The sequence below is a fragment of the Chiroxiphia lanceolata genome, chromosome 11 (assembly GCF_009829145.1).
Source record: "Chiroxiphia lanceolata isolate bChiLan1 chromosome 11, bChiLan1.pri, whole genome shotgun sequence".
NCBI lineage: Eukaryota > Metazoa > Chordata > Aves > Passeriformes > Pipridae > Chiroxiphia > Chiroxiphia lanceolata.
The window spans coordinates 16,595,653-16,616,875 of record NC_045647.1 but is presented as its reverse complement, the minus strand read 5'-3'; the positions used below and the strand labels follow the sequence as shown (position 1 = coordinate 16,616,875).

Sequence of the window (21,223 nt, the reverse complement as noted above, 5' to 3'; positions counted from 1 at the left end):
GCTATTACTGACTCCTGTCCCTGGGGAAGGGTTGTCTGGGGGTGGAGGGAAGTTCCCCATGCTAGCAACCCATCCCTGCCCTGCTCTTCCTTGTTTCTGGGTGGCACCATCTGCAGGTAGGGTGGGCAGGGCTGGCCAGTGCACCAGTGTATGTGTGGCACCAGACAGGCACTCCTGGCATGTGGGACATTGAGCCCATGGGGTGAAGCTCAGCAGTTGGTGTAGTCCTGACAGCGTTCCCTCTGGTGCAGGTGGCACAAAGTCCATGGCACTCAAACCAGACTGGTGGCCCTCAGCCACCTTGTCTGTGTCACGATACACTGGGGATATTTGGGGCTCTCTGGGTGCTGCTGCATGCGGGTGCACATCCTCCTGTGACCTTGGCACCAGAGAGCGGCAGCATGAGCTGGAGGGGCAGTGCCCACCTCCTGCAGCCTGATTGCCCATCCCCAGGGCTGGTTTTGCTCCTGCCCTGCTGCCCCTTGTGCTGCTCTCATGCTTCAGGCCATGGCAGTAAGTCTGGGAGAGTGCTGCTCCCCTCTAGTCCTCCCCATGTGCTTCGGTGGCTCCGGGAGGAAGGCTGAAGATGCCCAAAAGCAGTTAAGAGGAGCCACTAGCTGCTTAATGCAAATTATTTGCAAGCCCATCCTCCTGAAGCGGAGCAGAGCGCAGCCGGAGGTGAGCGTTTGCCTCTGCAAACAGCGGGATGGTGGGATCTGGCAAGACCACGCCAGCGTTGGGGAGCACGGGGTGTGTGCTCTGCCAGCCAGGCCGTGCAGGTGCTGCTGGAGCTGCTCAGGGCTGGATTGGGTGAGGATTTTAGGCAGAAAGCTGTGTGAGCAGCCCTGATAGCAGCAGCAGTAGCAGCTTCCCCTGGCAGGGACGTCAGCGGGTTGTGCTCCTCCCTGCATCGAGCCGTCTCTCTGCCCTTCGTTTGGAGGGTGCTGAGCGCTGTCGGGACCCTCAAGCTTCGCTGTCTGCAGTGCCCGACGTGCCCCAGCACAGGGAAATGAGGCCTGGGAGCCGCACGGCCACCCCCGGGGTGGGAGCCATGCCCAGGGCTCCCATGGCTCGGTGTGGGCAGCAGCAGGGATTGCAGCTGGGCAGCACGTGCGTTTTTGGAACCTTTCTTGCCCACCCGCTCCTGGAGCCTTTCCCAGGAGGACCCCCTTTCTCTGCGGCTGCCCTGCCACCCCTCGCGTCCCTCCCTGTTGCTCAGCGAGAGCCCGGCAGCCCCTGTGTCCTTCCTGTGCCCTTGGAGACGGAGCAGCCGTTCGCAGCGTGGAGCGCGGCAGGGCAGAGCCAGGCAGCAGCAGTCGCCTCGGGGTCCCTCTGTGGTGGTGCTCCCCGTGCTGCCCGCGGGATTCGGGTCCCTGCAGAGAGCACAGGGCGCCAGAGGCTGCCCAGGTGGCAGGAGGGCAGCAGGGTGCACAGTGCCTGAGCTGGGGAGAGCAGACAGCAGTGAGTGCCCACACTTGCTCTAGCCCTGGATGGTGCTTGCCCATGAGGGCGGTTACATGGGCTGTGCTCCCCTGATGCTGCTCCTCAGCTGGAGCTTCATCACTTCCCCAGCCCCAGCCTAGAGCTTTGGTGGAAGTGCCTGCGAGGAGCTGGGCTGCATCTGTCCTAACCATGCTTTGCCTTCCCACAGGGACTTGTCCCCTCGCTTCCCTCCCTGGTATTTTTATCTTCTTAATCCCTAACACAAATGCAGTGCCTGTTCTGGGTCTGGGATTCGTGTATCAAGTGGGGCTTGGCTACAGTCTCTTAATTTTGCCTTTGACTCACTGTCTGGGTTCAGAGGAATAACTTTATCTCTCTGTGCTTAGTGCCCAGTGGGTCAAGCAAAGCTGATGGTGAATGATACAAAAATCATGGAGCTCCCTTGCTGTGTGTGGCAGCAGCAGCATCCAGGGCTCGTCTCCAGTGGAAGTCACCACCATGGCTGTGTGTGGGAAGAACAAAGGCTGGGGTCCCCAGGAGGACCTGGCACCTGCACAGCCACTGTCCAATGTCCCTGTTTCCAACCCAACCCCAAGGTCACGGGCAGAACATGGGACGTGGAGATGTTTGACGTTTGAAGGTCAGTTGTGTTCAAAGCCAGAGGTCTCTGCATCTTTCCTGTTCACAGCTAATTGTGGCAGGGATTAGTCCAGGCTAATCCCATGTGTCGTTAATGGTGAGAATTAAACCACCTCTGGCTCTAAAACCAAACCTTGGACCCCAGCACTCCCAAGCCTCAGGGAAGCCGGAATCCGAAACTTGGCTCCAAACTTCCAATGTTACTTTACTGCAGTGATCAAAACGAGGGGCATACCTGCTCCTTTCTAATGCTGTTTGTGCCCAGTCCTTGCTGGGCTGGATCCTGGCTGGGTACCTGGGGCTGCCTGCTGGAGCTGGGCATGCTTGTGCCTGAGCCTCTGCGTGGGAGGGGACTCAAACACACTGTGGTTTTGAGTGAAATTGAGAAGAAATGCAATCTGCACGTTTTTTAGTCCATATAAGGTTTTCTGTAGGATTCTTTGAGGGAAAAAAAAAAGGATCCTAAAAATGGGACCTAAACAAGCTGACTGAGCTAGAAATAATTTTTTCTCTGCCAGTCTCCTCCTGCCCTGGGTACAGGCTCTGCTGCCTGTAGCCTCCCCATTGCTGGTGTCAGAGCATTGCTGGGTGTTTTAGTGTAGACAGGGCCCCTGTGACCTCCAGCTTGCCCCAAATTCCCTGGGGCAGCTCCTTGTGCCAACAGCACTGGTGTGTATGGGTCACTGGGAGGGTGGGGTGTAAAGGCTGTGTTCTCCCAAGTACACCAGTGGTACCCCTGTTTTGTGCCTATCCCTGCTTGACTTCGTGAGGAGAGACCTCCCTCCTGCCTGGCTCTCACAGATAGGGACTGAGCCCCCTGCTCCATGGGAGGACATGCCAGGGAGGGTGGTGAAGCACTGGCTCAGGTTGCCCAGAGGAGTTGTGGATGCACCATGCCTGGAAATATTAAAGGCCAGGTTGGATGGGGCTTGGAGCAACCTGGTCTAGAGGAAGGTGTCCCTGCCCACAGTGGTGGAGTTGGAACAAGATGATTGTTGAGGTCCCTTCCAACCCAAACCATTCTGTGATTCCATGTCACCTTGCCTGCAGTGGCTCCCTGGAGGAGGCTGAGGGATGCAGCACAGCTCCTGTTGCACCAGGCGCCTGGGGCAGGTGCTGCTGGCAGCACCTCCGGGGATGTGGTTTGCAGCATGTCCAGGGATATGGTTTGAAACACGTGTCTCTTCCCAGGGCTTGTGTGCCACTTTGTCCCAGCAGAACTGTGCTGGGGAGGGCAGCAGGGGTCCTCAAGGCTGCAGGGAAACACAAGTCCACGCCACTGCCCAGGGCTCAGCAACAGGCACAGGGAAATAAGGCTGCACAGGCGGCAGCTCCCGTGGAAGGGAGGCTGTGAGCTGAGCAGGAAGGGACAACAGCAGTATCCCTGGTACTTGGGTATTCTGTGGGATTAATCACAGCTGCTGTGGATTTGTTAGTGTTGTAATGAAATGAGTTTTCTTGCTCATGTGGTATCACGGGGACTGAAACACCACTGGAGCAGCAGCATTTCCCTGGTTCCCTGCATGTAGCTGGCACATTTCCAACGTGCTGCATCAGCCTGTGATTCCTGAGGAGGGGCTGTGCCTGGCATGTCGGCGTTTTCCATGGAGGGGCTGTTGGATCTGGGCACTTAGTGCTTTTTTTCAGCTTCTGTCAGGGCTGCGGAGAGAGGAGAGGCGGGAAGAAAGGCTAAGAGGAGAAGTGATGGAAATCTCAGCTGGCTGTAGGAGAGATGGAGAAGCAGATTGTAGTGTAGAAGTCTTTGATTGACCACAGTACCATTTTGTGCCTTTTTCTCCCTCTCTCTGGATAAAGCTGCACTGTGACATCCATGCCATTAAACAGGCCCTGTTCAAAAGAGAAAATTGCTGCTATTTTCCCCCTTTACTTTACTGCCATAAAAAATTGATCCCACATAGCATCCTTATTTCAAAGACTGCTAAAAAAATACAGAATTCTCATTTTAGTTTCTGACAGCTGCATAAAGCATTTTTTAAATAAAAGGAATGTAAAACATGTAAAAACAAAACAACCATAAAAAACAACGAAACCCTTCCCATCCCCTGAAATTTTTGCTGCAGAAAGATGCCCTTATTTTGAGAAGTGAGTGGGGTGAGAGAGCACAAGCGTGACAGTGTGAGAAGGGACTTGGTTTCTCTCTTGAGGCTGGTGATCAAAATTATGACTTTGCTGGTAGATGGACAATAGCTGGAGCAGCAAACTCCCTTGCTTACCTGACAGGGATGCAATGGACTTCCTTCAGTAGCAGAGTGCTTTTAGGTGTGATGGAAAAGAGCTTGCACCCAGGTGGGAAGGCAGCAAACTGTGGAGCTGAGGTCTGATGGGGCACTTGGGGTCAACAGGCTGACCCTGGATCCTGAGGAGAAATGGGGTGTCTGAGCTGCATCCTCCTGACCACACCAGTGTTGCCTATGTCTTGCATCTGTCCCTGCTCATCCTCTATGGAGTGGGACCTCCCTCCTGGCTGGCAGAGAGGCACCCTGGGAAGGTGATGGGCAGGAGGAAAGTGAGAGGAAGGAGTGGGAAACCCAGAAAGGGATTTAAATGGGTAGCAGGTCATGGCAGGTCCCTGTGGAGGGAGGGAGTGGAGCTAGGTCAGGTACGACTGGGTCAGCTTTGAGTCAGTGTTGATGGAGCATGTGAGAAGGATGGAGTGGTGTGGGATGAAGGGAATGTGGACCCAGGGAGAGGGGGCTGCAGAGAGCAGGGTAACAGGAGGTCAGGTCAGGTCAGCTCTCGCTGGAGGAGGTAATGAGCTTAATAAGAATCATCCCATTTAAACAAGATGCTCTTCTTGAAAGATGATTAAGCAGAGAGAGTGTTGAGGAAGTGCCAACCGGGGCTGCCAGGACCCCAGTGAGCAGCAAGCTGCTGCTCCCTCCCCTCCACCTGCTCTCCAACTCCTCCGCTCTGCTCTCTTCCTGATCAGCGACCAGCCTCCCGCAGCCACGGGGCACGGGCACAACCAGGACACCGGGGCCCATCCCAGCAGCAGGGTGGGTGCCTCGCTGCAAAGCCCACGAGGATTTCCAGCTGAAGGGTGGCCCTGTGCTCGTTGCCTGACTTGGCTGGATGCCCTGAAGGTCTGTTATTACAGGAGTGATTCCTGGGAAGGAGCATGATGGATGCAGAGCAAGGCGTCCCTGGTGATGTGAGGTGACACAAGGCTTGAGAGAGGGCGAAGGTGACATCATGATGAGCTGTTACAGATTATAAATGGCATTACCAAAGCAGAGTCAAAAAGACCTCAAATCAGTTTCCAGCCTGCTCACTCTGAGCACAGGCCATCAGCAGGGCCATCAGATACACCACCAGGTCCTCCCCATATCTTCTCCCCGCTCCCATTGACATCTGTTTGCCTTTTGTGTCCAGCAGGCCTCTGAGTTATGAGGCTCTTTCCTCCACCAGGATCTCAGGGAGATGATGAAGAGTTAGATGAGCTCTCCATAAATAGCTCTGCCATTAAAAACCCTCAGCTCCTGTTTTAATGTTAGCAGGATTAGCCGTCTGCAAAAGCATAGGCTTAAGACTCGGTGGTAGGCTTTGCCCTGGTAATATGTCTCTATTTTCTCAGGCTTGATTTCTCCAGCCAGCTTGGCTCTGAATACAATAAATATTGCTCTTCTTTACACCTCAGCTGATGACTTATTTGGAGCCTGTGTCCTTGGCTAGCCAGAGACCCTTCAAAGCTGGATTTTGTGCTTTCCTACTCTGAAACCAATGAGGTCCTTACAGAAAGGACCGGGATGTGTGTAACTGTTAGGGTTGAAGGATATCACTGGTGCAGTTCTCCAACCTCCAAATTAATCTTAGTTTTGATTAATGACCTGGACACAAAAGGGGATGTGCTAGTCAAATTTATGGGGGTGCCACATGCATTATGCAGGTGGAGGAGGGTCAGGCTGCCACCAGGGAGCCCCACGACCTTGAGCAATGGTCAAACACAAATATCCTGGGATGGAAGGATGATACAGTGCAGGAGGATAACACAGCACATGGGTGAGCACAAGAGCTGCTTCTGCAAATGGGGAATTGGCTGACTAGAAAGTCTGAGCTCTGATTGTTGGTTGTAGGGTGACCTTGAACTGCTGACGTGATGTGCTTGTGGAAAAATCAGATGGGATCTAGGAAAGCTCACAGAGGAGCCCAAAACAGTGGGACAGGGAGTCAAAATGCCATCCCATGGGGCTCTGGGGAACTGTGATTACCCACCAAGTGTGCTGCCCTGGGAATCCTAGCAGCCTGGGAGCAGGTACCTGTCCCCTTCAGCCATCCCTGTGATGGGGTGCCAGCTTGGATGGAGGGGAGAGATGGTGGGTAATGGGGTACCTGTCCCAGCTCCATCTGGGGCATCTGCCTGTGAGCATGACTCGGAGCCCAAAGGTTGGGAGAAATACAGCTGTTCTTGTAAATAGAGCAAGGGGGTGAATGTGCAGAGGGACAAAGGTTCGAGCTCATATACAACATCAACCCCAGAATAAATGAGAAATTTCCAGTGGATAGCTCTGGGCTGCAAACCTGAAGGTTTCTAACCACCAAAGGAAGCTGATTCTGGAAAATCACCCTGTGCCAGCATGAGCAGAGGCAATCAGCCAACCTGTCTTCAGGCAAGTTGGTTAGCAGTTTCCAAAGGGGTTCCCAGGAAGTGGATACCTGTGTGTGGTGACCCCAGGCCACCTCACGGGTCGCTGTGGCTCCAGGCAGTGGAGAGCAGAGCCGTGTCTGCCCCTGCAGCGTGCCGGTGTGGCTGGGGCGCCGCGTACGCCGCCTGCTTGTTTTGGGTTTGTTTTAATTTTATTTTTTTTTCCACTGCAATATAAACCCAGTGTGTCTTTAAGGCCATGCATGTGTAGGGGGATTTGCTGATGGCTCATCTTTCTAGCAGGCTTTTTCAGCTGAATGTCAGTTTATTGCTTTTGCAAATTGTCTTGTGCCTACACAGAACCGGCTGCCTCAGCAGAGGGCTTTGCCAACAGCCTGCTCTATAAAAGGGTTATTAGGATAACAAGGAAGAAAACAGAAACCTTTGCAGAATCATAACAGTATAGCGTAGCCTTCCCCTTCCCCCCCTCCCAGTTTATTACCCTCAAGTGCTTCTGAGCTGGACTTAAACCATTGTGCTGCTGAATATAAACAGCAAGGTTCGAGAACCCCAGACAGGAGCGAACTCTTTGGCAATTATCTGGTCAATGGCAGGGCACCGATCTCTAGCTCGGTGTAAACATCATCAGGAAAATATGCACAGTTTGCAAATTAAAAAGCAATTGCATTGTCTCGACCCAAGCCAGGAGCCTTCTGGTATGATTAGGGTCTCACTGGTGGAGCCAGCCAGAGCATCCATTGGGTCTCTGACATCAGTCCTTCGTCACAGGAGCCTATTTGCTGGATATTTCTCTTCTGACTGCAGTATTTCTGTACCTGTCTGGGGGGCATGTTTTATCAGGTGCTTTTGTTTTCAAAAGAAGCACAGATTTCACTGGTAAGAGGGAGGCAGGCAGAATAAGGCACTAGAAAGCCAAGGTAGTCTTTTGTGATGCTTTTGAAATGATATTGTGTTTTTCTAAGCTTTCTGGAAAGGGAAACAATAAGTGAAATGTTCTGGTTGACACACTGCAGATATGGCTTGTTTGTTGTTTGTCTAACTTTTAGGGTCAACTTCTATAATAAAAACCCTCTTTGGTGCTGCTCTTCTCCTCTTGGCTTGTTCTGCCTGTTGTGCCTTACAGCTCTCCCTGCAAGAGGGGAGTTGTTCTCTCTTGTTCGAAGCCAGCTGGGACAGGCAGAGATTAAATGACTTGATGAAGGTTACAGAAAGCCTGAGCAGAGCTCGTGTCTTTGAGTGCCGAAGTTGTGAAAGGCTGGACTCTAATGCCTCTTTCTGTTGCCTGATTTCCTTGGGGCTTGAGAGACTTTCTTGCTGATTCTGGGATATACACTGAAGTGCTGATCTAAGACTTTTAGAGGTAAGCCTTGGAGAGTATTATGATCTAGGAGGCGTTTGCATGAGCACATGGTTGGACCCAGAGACACATGGGGCAGTTTAGTCTGTGAACACAACACCATAACCAGCTGCCCTCCGAGTTCCAGCAGGTTTTGTAGGTCACTCTGCAAGTCTGCTTTCAGTTAAAACCAGGCCTTTTGGTGGAAAGATGATGGAAATCACCTCTGCAGCTATTGCTCTTGCCCTCACTGCAGGGCAGCCTGAGCTGTGTGGAGCAGAAGGGCTCCCATCCCACCAAAACCAGAACACCACCTCACCTTAACTTCTGCAGGTTCCTGCTTCTGTCTTTCCCAGCCCCATTGTTTGAGCTCTGCTCGTCTCCATCTTTCACTGTTCTCATTCAGTGAGCTCCTTCTTTTCCTTCCTTGCTGTTTTCCCCCTTTCTGCCAAGGCCAGGAGAAGCAGTGGTGATCTCCAAGTGGGAGACAGAGACAGTGGGGCTCACGTGCCAGGTACCTGGCATCAGTGTGGGGCTGAGCAATGCATTCCCACAGCAATGCTTGGTTTCCCCTGCTCATGGCCAGTGAAACACATGACAAGACTCCCAACATTTTCCTGGGTGCTGCTGGGCTGTGGCAGGCAGGGCAGGGATGGCAGTGCCAGGCACCCTTCAACATCCTTTGCCAGATGGCCCTCCAGGTCAGCTCTGTGGTGGGAGCGCTCATTGGAGCATTTCTTTTGGAGATGACAGATAACCTGGTGGCTGATACATGGGTAGGTGTTGGTGGGAAGAAGCCATGCTTGGTCCCCAAGGCTGAGCTACCGGGAGCTCCCAGGGCTCCTGGCTCCAATATTTTGCTCCAGCAGCCTGGTCCATGCACATGGTGACAGCTCCTTGGGTGTATGACCCGAGTCACCATGTGGGACTGATGCCAACACCTTCCCAGTGAGCTCAGCCAAGGGAGGACTTCTAGGGAGGTGTCTTGTTGGGAGACCAGAGCTTCCAGAGGAGGCACCAGCCCTGGGCTCATTTTTTTGGTGCAGTTTCTCTGCACTGATAAGCATTCCTCCTTTTTATGATTATTATTTTAAAGTGGAGAAAAGGACCTGGTGCCTTTGGGTCAGGTGTGTGCAGAGGCTGTTTCTTTAACCATCAGATCCCTAAAGTTAGGCTGGGGTGAACAGCTCGGGAGCTGCATTGCTTGGGCTACCTGTGCTGGAAAGAAGCATCCCTCTCCCCACCTTCCCATCCCCACAAAAGACCTGTTTCAGCTCTGCCCCACCCTTGTCACCTACAGTGTGCTCCCTAGGCTGGCCCAGGAGGTGCGTGATCATCGGTGGTTACACCAGGGGAGGATAAGCAGCTTGGCTCTGCTTAAGCTGGGAATCAATAGGGGATTAATTTGTATTAAACACGCGCTGCAAAGGGAGGGTTTGCCCTTCTCCCGAAGGTGGGGTGGCCACGGATGGGACACAGGGGCCACTGACAAATGCATTGTACCCATCACCCTTCAGCACTCGCCCACCAGTGACCACCAGAAGCTGTCAGGAGGGATGCTGGTGTCGAGGGAGAGCACTGGGAGCAGTGCCAGCATTGGGCTCCTGCTGTTCACAGGAGCACAGGGAGATGCCTGGGCTCCCCTTCCCATGACTTTATGCAGAGCTGACCCTCACAGGTGCTCTGCCTCCAGTAGTGCCTCGTGTTTATAGGGCTTCTTTTTGTCTTTAAGGGCTTTTAAGGTGATTCCCATTATCTACTTTGTTTTTTGAAGCTACGAGCCAAATGTATTCCCACTGGCACCAAGCGTGCTTGTATGGATGCCATTGTGATGGCTCATGCTTCTCTTGTGCCAAGGAAGATGTCTCCACTGAGCTTGGTGGAGGTGTGCCAGGAGAGTGGGTTCACCACACTGGCACCTGGTGAGACTTGGGGCTGCATCCTGCTCCTCTGAAGGCAAGTTTGGAAAGGGACTTTCTTGCTTTCCCTCTCCTAAAATTGCATCTTAGAGATGTAAAAATTAAAAGTGGAGCTGAGAGAGGCCATCACTGGTTAGGCCTGCTGCAAAGGTGCCTGGCAGGCGTGGTGATGGCCATGGGAGGTTGTGTGGTCACCCCTGCAGCCTTTCTGGAGGCAGCCAGCCAGGTAGCCAGCCACAGGTGGAGAGCTGATTGGGGTTTGCTGTAGCAGCCAGAATCATTTGCAGCACAGCAGAAGTCACTGTGTGACCTTAGTGGGAACACAGCCTGCCCCGCTGTCTGGATTGGCATCACTGCTCCCACACATGAGGCTTAGTCCCTGGGGAGTAGCCTCAAAGAAGGCTCTGTCACCTGTGACCTGGGGAGTGATGAATGTGTCCTGAAGCTCTCCCAGCTCAGCAGGGAGCTGGGAAGCAGGGCAGGGTATTCCCAGCCTCCAGGACAGGGACTGGGGCTATGATGCTGGAGCACTGCCTCTGGTGTAGGGAAGCCAGTAAGGGATTCAGGAAGGTCTGGTTTGTATGACTATCATATCCAAAACCATAGTGCATTTGGAAGGAAATGAGTCGGTGATGGCTTTTTTCTTTCTTATGTGTTTTATGCTGATTCTGCTTGTGTAGAGCAGGGCCTGGAACCAGCCAGGTGCTGCTCCCGCTCGTATTTCACTTTGGTTTACCTTCTGGGGAGAAGACAGGGAATAAAAATGTTATTCACTTTTCTATGAAAAGCTCTTGACATTTTTCCCATAGCTCTAATGCCAGAGCTAACCTTTCACTCGGGGCTTGTTGGAGGAAATCAGTTATATTGGATGTCTTGGTATTATAGTTCTGCTCTCCCCCTGCTTCTTCCCTTCGTGCATGTTATTTCTTCTCGCTGTTATTTCCATACCTTCTGCCTCCAGCCAGCCATTCCTGATGGTGTTTGATCCATTCAGACTCAGGCAATATACTCCATCCCTCATCCTGCCTTGAGAGTGTCCCAACCCACCAAACTGAGTTTTTGAGCCAGAGAGTGAGTGGGCAGCATATTCCCATATTCCCACGTTCAGTGCTAGATGTGAAATGGGTCACCTTCCATTAAGTGTGACACACGTTTGAAAAAAAGCAGAACATAAAGAGAAACCCAGTGAGAGGGATGGAGGGGTTTGGGTTTGGTTTGTCTAAGGCACGAGCTCCTTCTGCTTGCCTGGGTTTGACGCTACATCAAGCACCAGCTTGAACCACAGACCTACCGCAGAGAAACCGTGCACGTTTGAGCTCTCACCCTCCCGTGGCTTTGTACATACATTGTCTCCTGGGGAAATGCTCCGTTTTAGGAAGCAACTAGAAATGCTGATAACAAATTATATCCAAATCAATAGGCTCCCTGCTGAAGGGTCTGCCTCCTGCAGCGGTGAGCTCCAGGAGGAGGCTTCTCGCTGCTCCACCCCTGCGGCTCCCGCCTCGGCTCAGTCCTGGTTGACAACAGGTTACCCCAAGAGAAATGATAACGCCCTCTTGTTCCAGTTTATAAGGTAGCAATCAGATCAGGACAGGTTTATGATCCACCTAGCTTATTACTATCTCCATTAGTAGCTGCTAGCAGATGTTGGGAAAGAAGGATTATTACTCTCGCAATGCATACTTAGCTGGCAGATTATTGAAATTTCTTTCTAATCCTAAGCAGTTACTTGGGAGGTATAAATCCTTGAGTGATAGCACTTATATTCCTCTGTACTTTGATCTCAGCTAGCATAACCGATGATACTCTGATTAATCTGATTTCTGTTCCTTAAAAGAAGTATCATGTCCCTGGGTATCGAGGCATTGAGTTCCATTGGTAACTGTGTTTCTCATCTTCAGATCTGGACTTTGAAATAGCCAAGCTCAGAGGTACCTTCTCTCTTACGAGGGGATTTATACCTCTGTGTCCTTTGAAATTCATTTCTTCCTTTAAGTGAATCAAATCCCCTGAATGTTTTGAGTTTGCTGCTGCCCAAGTTCCTCCTGTGCTCCCAGCAGCCACATCACTCTTTCCTGCCCCACATCTACCTCATCCCTCTGCTTTGGGGGGAAGAACCACACACGGTGTCCCAGATGAGGGATGCACTAATTTATAGGCCTACTGCTAATGACAGTTTTATTTACTGCTCCTATCTGAGCACAAATGAGCATCCTTGGACCATCGCTTGCACTGAGATGTTTGTGCCTCCATCTCTCCCTCCAATGATTGGGGTTAATTTGGGGTTGCATCAGCATATGTGATGGGTCCTAACTGTTGTTTTCCAAAAGTGGTACCTTGGATGTGCTTGTCCTGAATTTCCTCTGTCGTCATGCTGTTGAATTCCCGGAATGAGCTGGGTCCTTCCAAAGCCACTTGCCTGCATATCTAGTCCCACCTGATATTTTTCCCCTCTGTAAAGGATTGCCTTCTTCTCACTGTATATGTATTCCCGCTTAGGATGCTCCGGTATTTTGTCCTACAGTCAGTATTTTGGTGCCTGTGCATTGGAAGACATCCTTCACCTTCTGCCCTTTCCAGTCTCTTTTGTTTCTCCTTCTCAGGACTGACCAGGCTCGGCTGAGATCTGTCACACAGAGGGCTGGGCTTGAGATTAGTTTGCTTTTCAGGAGGCCAAGCGGCCCCAGCAGCTGAGCAGGGCTTTATAAACCCATGAGTGTCTCCGTCCAAGGAGTTGAACAAATACGCTTTTAAAGGTCCTTGGAAGAAAAGCTTTGCCACAGGTTTTCTCAAGTCAAATCTCTGCTCTCCCCTGCACTCGGAAGTTTTTTTTTCCCATTTCCTCACACATGAACAACAAAAAATTAGGACACGATGGGAAAGGTTGAAATGGATGGCAGTGGTTCTACTAGACTGCAGGCTTGGCATGTGTCAGACCTGCCAAGGTGTTTGAAGGGAAGACAAATACTGATCTCATAGAGCCTCATGCAAACACGGTGGTGTAACCCTGGCTCCATCCTCGGCACCGGCTGGGCCCCGGCTGGTGCTGGCTCAGGGTCTGGTACCTGGCACTGTGCTTCCAGAGGAATGCAAAAGGAGAGGCAGAAGGGCCAAAAAGGGCCCATTTGCAGATATTACAAGCAGAGTTTGTTGGGTTTTTTTGCTAGAGAAGACGGAGGTAATTATGATAACAGCCTTCCAATATGTAAAAGGCTGCTGTTCCTGGGGATGAGGCAGTGATGAACCCCTCCTCCTTCCCCACACCTGCATAATTTTTAAATCTTTTAGTATCTTTCCCTGTAATCATCCCCTTAGCGGGAGTTTCCATCTTCTCCTGCATAGTGTGAGCCAGGGGAGCAGCTTTACCTCTGCCCCACACCCTTCTCCATCACTCTGGAGCCTCTGGCTGCAGGAGCTGTGTGATGCATGGAGGGGCTCAGCTGAGAGATCCCAGAGGTTTAGCAGCCCGGATTCAAACATCAGATCGAATTGTGTTTACCCTGTATCTCATGATTTTGAAGGTCATCTTCTAGCCAGATGAGAGGAGCGTAAAGGATGTTTATGCTGCAAGGGTTAGCTCATGCTTGCTGTGGTCCTGCTGATGGCAGCCCAGCAGTGGTGTGGTTTGATGGATTGTGGCTTGCTCTGGGTTTCAGTATCAGTGCTGTGCTGGTCACACCAAGGTGCTGCCCCCTAAGCCAAGGATGTCTTCAAGGCTTCTCTATAGGGCCCGCTGGTGTCACAGCAGCAACTGCTCAACCACGTGCTTCAACTCTAACATGGGTTATGCACATGTCATTATGGACAGTGTTGAATGTGCACCTCCATGCTTCTCATCCTGCTGTAAAATCTCAGAAAGCTGGTGGTATCTTGAGCTGGAGATTTCTTTTGGCTCCAGCCTTTTAGATGTTTGTGCACTGAATGACAAATAAACGAGTCTCCCTTGCAGCTGGTTCAGCAGGGACAGCAATAGGACACAGTACCTGCAATGGTCAGGTGGGATCTGAGTGCTTTCCTTTTGCTCACCACTGCCCAGCTCAGCCTTCAGCAGGGAAGCAGCACTTATTTATATATTTTCCTTCCCCTCGCTCTTCAGAGAAATCAATTCCATTCCCCAAACAATGGTGAAGGCCTTGAGGAGATATTGATCTGTGGCAGAGCCAGAGAAGGGAACATTTGTGACACAGAGATGCTCTTTTGTAAGTAAAAGATAATTACCAGATCATGGGGACACTTGCTGAATAGGATGACATTAAATAGGCATCAGGGTGAAGGGCACCAGGGCCTTGGAATGAAGCACTGGAATAGCGCTGTCCTCCCTTGCAGCTCCAGCTCCTCCTCCCCACTTCCCTCTGCCATTTCACCTGCTCCCCACCCCAGCCCCTGCTTTTGTCCCCCGAATTCTTCTAATTTCATCTCTCTGTCCTTTCCCCTCGGTTCCTGATTGTCCTGTCTCACCCAAATAAATACCAAATAACACTGCCCAGAATGCAGCCTGTCCTTGCCAGCTGGGGCTCCCAGCTGCAGCAGGGATGCACCTGGAGCCAGTGGATTCCTGTCCCCCAAACCAGGGCAGCAGCAGGAGCTGCTTTCCTTGCCTTGGTTTTGCTGGTATTTCCAAACCCTGGTTTATTTATTTGAGGCCTCTGCAGCATCACTGTAGTAATGAGCCCCGTGGTGATTTTAGTAGTTCTGAGGTATTGGATGGGACAGAGTATGTCCCCTGCTTTGATGTTTCAGCAAACAGAGCAGGGATAGGAGTGATTGCTGCAGGATCCAGAGCCCATGTGCTGGCTTGTACTGGCTCAGGACCTGATGGTGGACTCTCAGCATGTAGTTATTAACATGTGTGCTCGGACCACTCGGCTGCTGGTGGGTGTGGGGACCTGGCGTAGCCATGATGATGCCGTAGCTGCGTGAGTGAGGGCACAAGCAGGGCTGGGAGTGCTGAGAGAGCAAATAACTCCTAGAGCAAGACCTGGAAAAGGGATACTTGGGAGCCTTGTCTCCATCTGTGCTGCTCTTGGGACCTCATGGGAGGCTTTCCCCTCTGGAGCAGTGCCTGCCGTTGCCATGACTGATGGTCCAGTTTGGCTCGTGGAAGAGCCACAGTGGATTTGTTGCCTTGGCTCTTGAGTGCATCCCTGTCAGCCACCAGCTCCTGGATGCACAGTCCCAGGGTAACAAGGGCCTTGACAGAAGGTTTGTTCCCACACAGATATCACGTTATTGGGCAGCTCTTCTGCCTGAGCTCAGTGTTGTAGGCTCTCAAAGCCACGTGGGGATGTTTGGTCACAGGGCTGGATGATGATGTGATTCCCTGATGACTGGGAGAGCTGCTGCCAACTGCATCTCATGAATTGGCACAGCTCAATGCATGAAAAAACAACCCACAGCTCAAAATACTATGTCATAAAATGTCCCATTTTATTTACACTGACACTGGTCGTATTCTCCTAATTACTTGCCGATACACTACAGATGGATTGTGGTGCATTTTGCAAGATTAATGGATGTCTTGTAAGAGGAAGGACCCTCAGACCACGGGCTCTGCAGGTCCAGGAGGGAGCATAGAGGGTCCTGCCCCTTTGTGGGGCATTGAGAGCTGCGTGCTCTGTCAGCTGTCACTGACTCAAGCAGGTCTCATCAAGTCTGCCACCACAGCCTGAATGCCAGCAAGGTCTGTGCTCCTGTACTCCTAAAAACCCCAGAGAAGTGCAGTCACCACCTGCATATCTGTGTGGGCAAGTGAGGCCAGGACTCTTCAGCCTCATGGCCTGGCTCTGGAGCTTTCTTTTGGCTGCAGCACATTTCCAAACTCCCCTCTCCAGCACTTTGGTTCCTGGAATGCCTCCTGGCTGTTATCAGTATGGTGTTGAAGATAACCAAGTGCTTTCTCTTACTCCAAGGGTGAAAGGCTCTGGTATGTGAGGGTGTGAGCTGATAAGGGCAGTAGCTACCTCCAGTCCTCCCCTTGACTTCAGCAGGCGTGATGCTGGCACCTCTGGCTGGAGCTGCTGCTGTCATTGCTGCCTGGTTCCTGCTGTTCCCATACAGCACCTTTGGGTTTTGCACCCCTGGATCTTGTCAGCAAGGTGCAGGGCTGAGCAGAGTGCTGGAGCACAAGCTGTGATTTCCATGTCCCTGCCAGCTGCTGGCTCCCTGGAGCAGCCCTGTGCCTTGGTGTTATTTGATGTCTCAGAGTTATTCCCTGCCATCACCAGGTGAGAGCCGGCTTCACAGCCTGACCAGCACCGTGCAAAGACACCAGCTTAGGGCACCTTGTGCCTTTAAAATAAAAAATAATAATAACACTAAAAAGCCCATTACCATTATTGAATAAAACACCAACAATTTTTAAAAAAACTCTTTTAAATATTGTCGCTGCGTTTCCAGCTGTTCAAATCTCCCGTATTTAGTTATCGTAACAACAAAGTGCTGCATCTGATTTGAGCAGCGGGGAGGCAGCACCATTATTCGGGAGGATTTTAAGCAGTTGGGTTTTCTTCCTCGCAGTGGTGCTCTCTCGCCTATTAGAAGCCCCTTTTGTTGCCTTGGCACCTCTGGCCGGGGTGGCGGAGATGGCACTCGTGTATTGGCGGAGGGCCCTGCCAGCGCTTAGCAACGCGGCTCCGGCGGGGTGCCGGGAGCTGGGCAGGGCAGGCGGCTCCAAAAGCAGAGCAGAGAAGCTCTGCTGCTTCAACAGGGAGGTCTTGCACTGCAGAGTTCATGGGGAGAAAGAAAATGGAGTGAGCAAGACCCGGGTGGCTGCTGCTGCTGCTGCTGCAGGGAGCACAGGGCTGTCGAGGGAGGTCTTGGCCGACCAAATGTGTGGGTGCTGCGGGAGGTGGGGATGCTGGTGGCCGGGTCTGGCAGGGCAGGAGGGGGTTGTGCTGTGTCAGCACTTTGGCTGCACTGTAGCATCATTCAGATTGGAAAAGGGCTCTAAAGTCATAGAGTCCAAACTCTAACCCAGCACTACCGTGTTCACCACTAAACCATACCCCCAAGTGCCACATCTACATGCCTTTTAAGTCCCTTCAGGGAGGGTGACTCAACCACTTCCCTGGGAAGCCTGATCCAGTGCTTGACAACCCTTTTGGTGCAGTTTTTCCTAATAACCAATCTAAACCTCCCCTGGCACAACTTGGGAAGCCTGATCCAATGCTTGACAACCCTTTTGGTGCAGAAGTTTTTCCTAATATCCAATCTAAACCTCCCCTGGCACAACTTGAGGCCATTTCCTCTTGTCCTATCACTTGTTCCTTGGAAGAAGAGACCAGATACTACCTGGCTACAACTTTCTCTCAGGTGGTTGTAGAGGGGCTCCCCCTTGAGCCTTCTTTTCTCCAGACTAAGCACCTCCAGCTCCCTCGGCCTCTTCTCATCAGACTTGTGCTCCAGTCCCTTTGCAAGCTCCATTTCCTTCCCTGGACATGCTCCAGCATCTCCATGTCTTTCTTGTAGTGAGGGGACAAAAACTGAACCCAGGATTTGAGGCATGGCCTCCCCAGTGGCCAGCACAGGGAGATGGTCACTGCCCTGGGCCTGCTGGCCACACTACTGCTGATCCAAGCCAGGATGCCACTGGCCTTCTTGCCCACCTGGGCACACACCAGCTCATGTTCAGCTGCTGTTGACCACGACCCCCAGGTTCTTTTCCACTACACAGCTTTCCAGCCAGTGCCTGACTTGACGGCAGCGTGCACGGGGTGAGCATTCCAGAGGTAGGATCCCCGTGCTGGCTGGTTGAGCTGGATGAATGATGTTACAAAGGGGGCATGGAGTCCTGTAACTTGCTCCTGCCTTGGTGAACAGAAGGTCCTGGTTGCAGGTGGCTGTGGAGTGCAGCTGAATAATATGGGGTAGGGCCTGGCAGCATCCCTGCAGTGGCGTGTTGAGGGCAGCTCAGTCAGGGGATCAGTGATTCATTTGGGTGAGATTGATTGCTGAGCACTTGGTTTTGTCACCCCAGATTGGTGGGGATGGAGAAGAGGGCAGAGAGGCACCTGATCTGGGAGACTGCAGCACATGCTGGGGTGGCTGGAGAAGCAGGAGCAGGCTGAGGACAAGGACGTAGCAGATCTCCTTCCTGTAGAAAAATGCTATTTTGGTACCATCTCCCCAAGGTGGGGAGGGTTGGCAGAGATGTGCAAAAGCGTGCAAAGACTCTCAGAAACATCTTGAATGGCCTTGAAGAGCCAGGTGGAGACAAACTGCTACTGCGCAGCCTCTGGGGACTGCGGGAGCTGCTGAGCCCGGTGGGAAGGACCTGTGGTGTGTCCGTGGGACAGTAACACGGACAGGGCCCTGGGAGGAGTGGCAGGAGGTGCAGGTGCAAGTGGCACAAGGTCACGGTGCTGCTGGCCAAGCAGTGGGCAAGGCTGGCAGTGAGCTGGTCCCCTAACCCTCGTGTTTTGGGTGCTGGGCCACACGAAAGCTTTGTAAACAGGAGTGACCATACTGTCCCTGGGTTCCCGCTGCCGTGGTGTGTTCCCCCAAAGGTTACCTCCAACCAGAGGCGCATTGTGGGTAATGAGATGCAAATTGATAGCAAGACAATAAGACTGTCTTGTGAGCCCTTCGACGGGGGCCAGTGTTTAAAAGTCAGCCTGATTGCCTCGCTGGCAATTTGCATAGCATTAACCAGAGAGATTTTCTTTTTAAACTTGAACTTTTTTTTTTTTTTTTTTTTCCTAGAGGTCACCTCAAAGTAATTACAGCTCTGGCATTGCTTCATGAAAGAGAGCTCTGTGGTTGTGGTGGCAGAATTGGAGTGTGAGGAGATTTGACATGGGGAGACCTGTCCATGGGAACCTGAGTGGGTTTTAGTGTGTGCACTGAGATGGTTCAGTAGGAGAGACCTGCAGGGTGCATGTGTGTGCTGAGCACCGTGTCTACTATGGGAGAGAGCAGCAGCAGCAGGGCTTGAGTCCCAGCACATGAAAGGGATTGATCCCCTCTGTTGTTGTCTCCAGCCCAGGCCCAACCTCCTCCTGGGTCCCACCTGCTTTGCTGGGCTGGAAGGAGGAGGGATGACCCCACTGCCCACTTGGGATGCTGCGATGAAGTAGTTTAGGAAAGCCAGGCCCTGGGGTATTTGCACCTTCTCCGTGGTTTAGTTCAAGCAGGGATTTCAAGGTTTTTTCTTTGAAGTCAGTATAAAAGTAACTGAGGACCTCAGCCAAGGAGTTCTACAGGAGAGGTGGTGTCAGGCTGCGGCGAGCATGATGTTGTGGCTGCTCTGCTTTGACCTGGGCCATTTGCTTTGACAGTTGAATTCTTTGGATTCTAACTGGGCAGGTGTCCCTTAGTCTTGCAGCTGGACAAGATGATTACCACAGATCACATCTACCTGAACTATTCTGTTGTACTCTACTCTATTCTGGCTTTTAGCCAGTTGACAGCTTAGCATAGATCTTTGCTAACCCATTTGGTTTGACCAGGTGAGGAGTGATGCTTTCACTGGCAGCTCTGCCAGCACTCCTGAGGAACAGCCTGAAGCAGTGAACAGCCTGGAGGGAGATGGGGCTGCCCTCTCTTCCCCAGCAAAGTGGCTGCCCAGCCTGTGAGCAGGCACGAGGCTCTCCTGAGGCTCAGCCAAGCTGCTGCAAATGCATGGTCAGCCAGTGCTCTGAAGGAGCTCCTCTTGTTATCAAGGTTTTCTTCAAGACAGGAAGCGCATCCTCTGTGCTCAGCGACCCTGGGTGGGCATGGGATGGCCATTCCAGATGGTGTCTGTCTGCTGTGATGTTCAGTGGGCAGGGTTTGCCACCGGCTGTGCCGCAGTGTGAGCAGTCCCTGCAAGGCAGCACATCCCTGCCGTGGGAGGCAAGGAGTCGGTGCTGAGATGGGTTTGAAGAGCCAGCTGGACAATTTTATCACCATTAATATCATTTGTAGTTATGCAGGCGGTGGCTATGATACAAATAATTAAATCTCATGCTTCACAGCATCAGCTGATCACTTGCTGCAGTCAGGAGTGAATCTCCTACGCAGAGCACACGTGGCCGATTAACTCTGTTAGAGGGGTTGGTTTAAATCTCCTTCCTCTGGCTTGTTCCTCAGTTTCCTTCCTCCTGACTGCAGCTGTGAAGCTCAGCACCAGGACATCCCTTTCTCCTTCACAAGAGCACTGTTGTTGTAGGATGCTGGAAATGCTCAAAGGAAATGACATCCCTGCTCCCACTGCCTGGTCTGCAGGTAAATCTGTCTGCTGGGGACATCCTCTGCTCCTGCACGGGGGTTTCAGGCCACGTGCTCGTTTGCCTCCCACCTTCTGGCAGTGCTCAGATCATGAATCCTTGGGATCTTTCTCTCTGGGCTGCCACAAAGCACCTGTTGTCTCCTGCCAAGCTGGTGTGTGGCCATGACTTCATCTCAAAAAGTTCTTCAGCCTCCTCCTCCTTGCCTAGAGAGGCTCCATCTTCCAGGATGAAGCCAGCTGAATACGCATACATCTTCTCCTTTGTCTGTGGCATCCTTTTACCTTGCTTTTTAGTGGATTGTCAGAGATGTTTGGCCCAGGAACAGAGTTCCCAATACTCCTCTGGGTTTGTCAGCAGCTCTGGCACCCATGTCTTCTCCATTCCTCAAGCAGCCCCTTTCCAGGACAACATCCTGGCCAAGCCTGGAAGCACGATCAGCAGTGTGATGACACCAGGTTATTGACCAATGCTGGCTTAGCAGGTCACTGTGGCACTGCCCTTTGTAGCTGGGAACAGCAGAGCTGCCGCTGTGACTCTGTGCCTCCTCAAGGGAATCGGGGTGGAAAAACTGCGCAGAGAATATTTTTATATTTTTTCTTCTTTTTTTTTTTTCTCTCTTTCCCTCTTTTTTACATTCCTAAAGATTGAGTATAATCAGAGCTAATCAGAAAATTATGAGCTGTCTGATTGCTGATTAGATTCCTAATGTTAATATAGTCAAGAAGCCTCTCTTACTGTTGTATTTTAAGAGAAGTGTAAAAATAACATCTTAGAAGGAGCAAGCCAGAGCTGCTGGAGCAGCAGGGAACCCACTGCTGGCAAAGGAGAGCAGGGTTTCACCGCTGGCAAGAATTGAGGCCAGCAGAGAGGGAAGGGACAGGACCTACCCAAACTGTAATCAGATGTGTTGGCTTCGAGGGGGCTGCAGAGCCTGGGAGGAAGAGCATAAAATGAGCTCTTCCCACAAGTTAGTCCTTGTGCAGAGCCAGGCCTGGGAGTTTTTCTGCTGTGCTCTGGAAGCTTGTTTACTCATTTTCCTTCCCCACAAAGAGAA

General features: G+C 51.9%; 1 protein-coding gene across 5 annotated transcripts in view; it reads left to right on the top strand.

Annotated features, from left to right (window-relative positions):
* The window catches only part of CACNA2D2 (calcium voltage-gated channel auxiliary subunit alpha2delta 2), a 238,463-nt gene that overhangs the window by 161,277 nt on the left and 55,963 nt on the right, over positions 1 to 21,223 (top strand). The window lies entirely within an intron of this gene.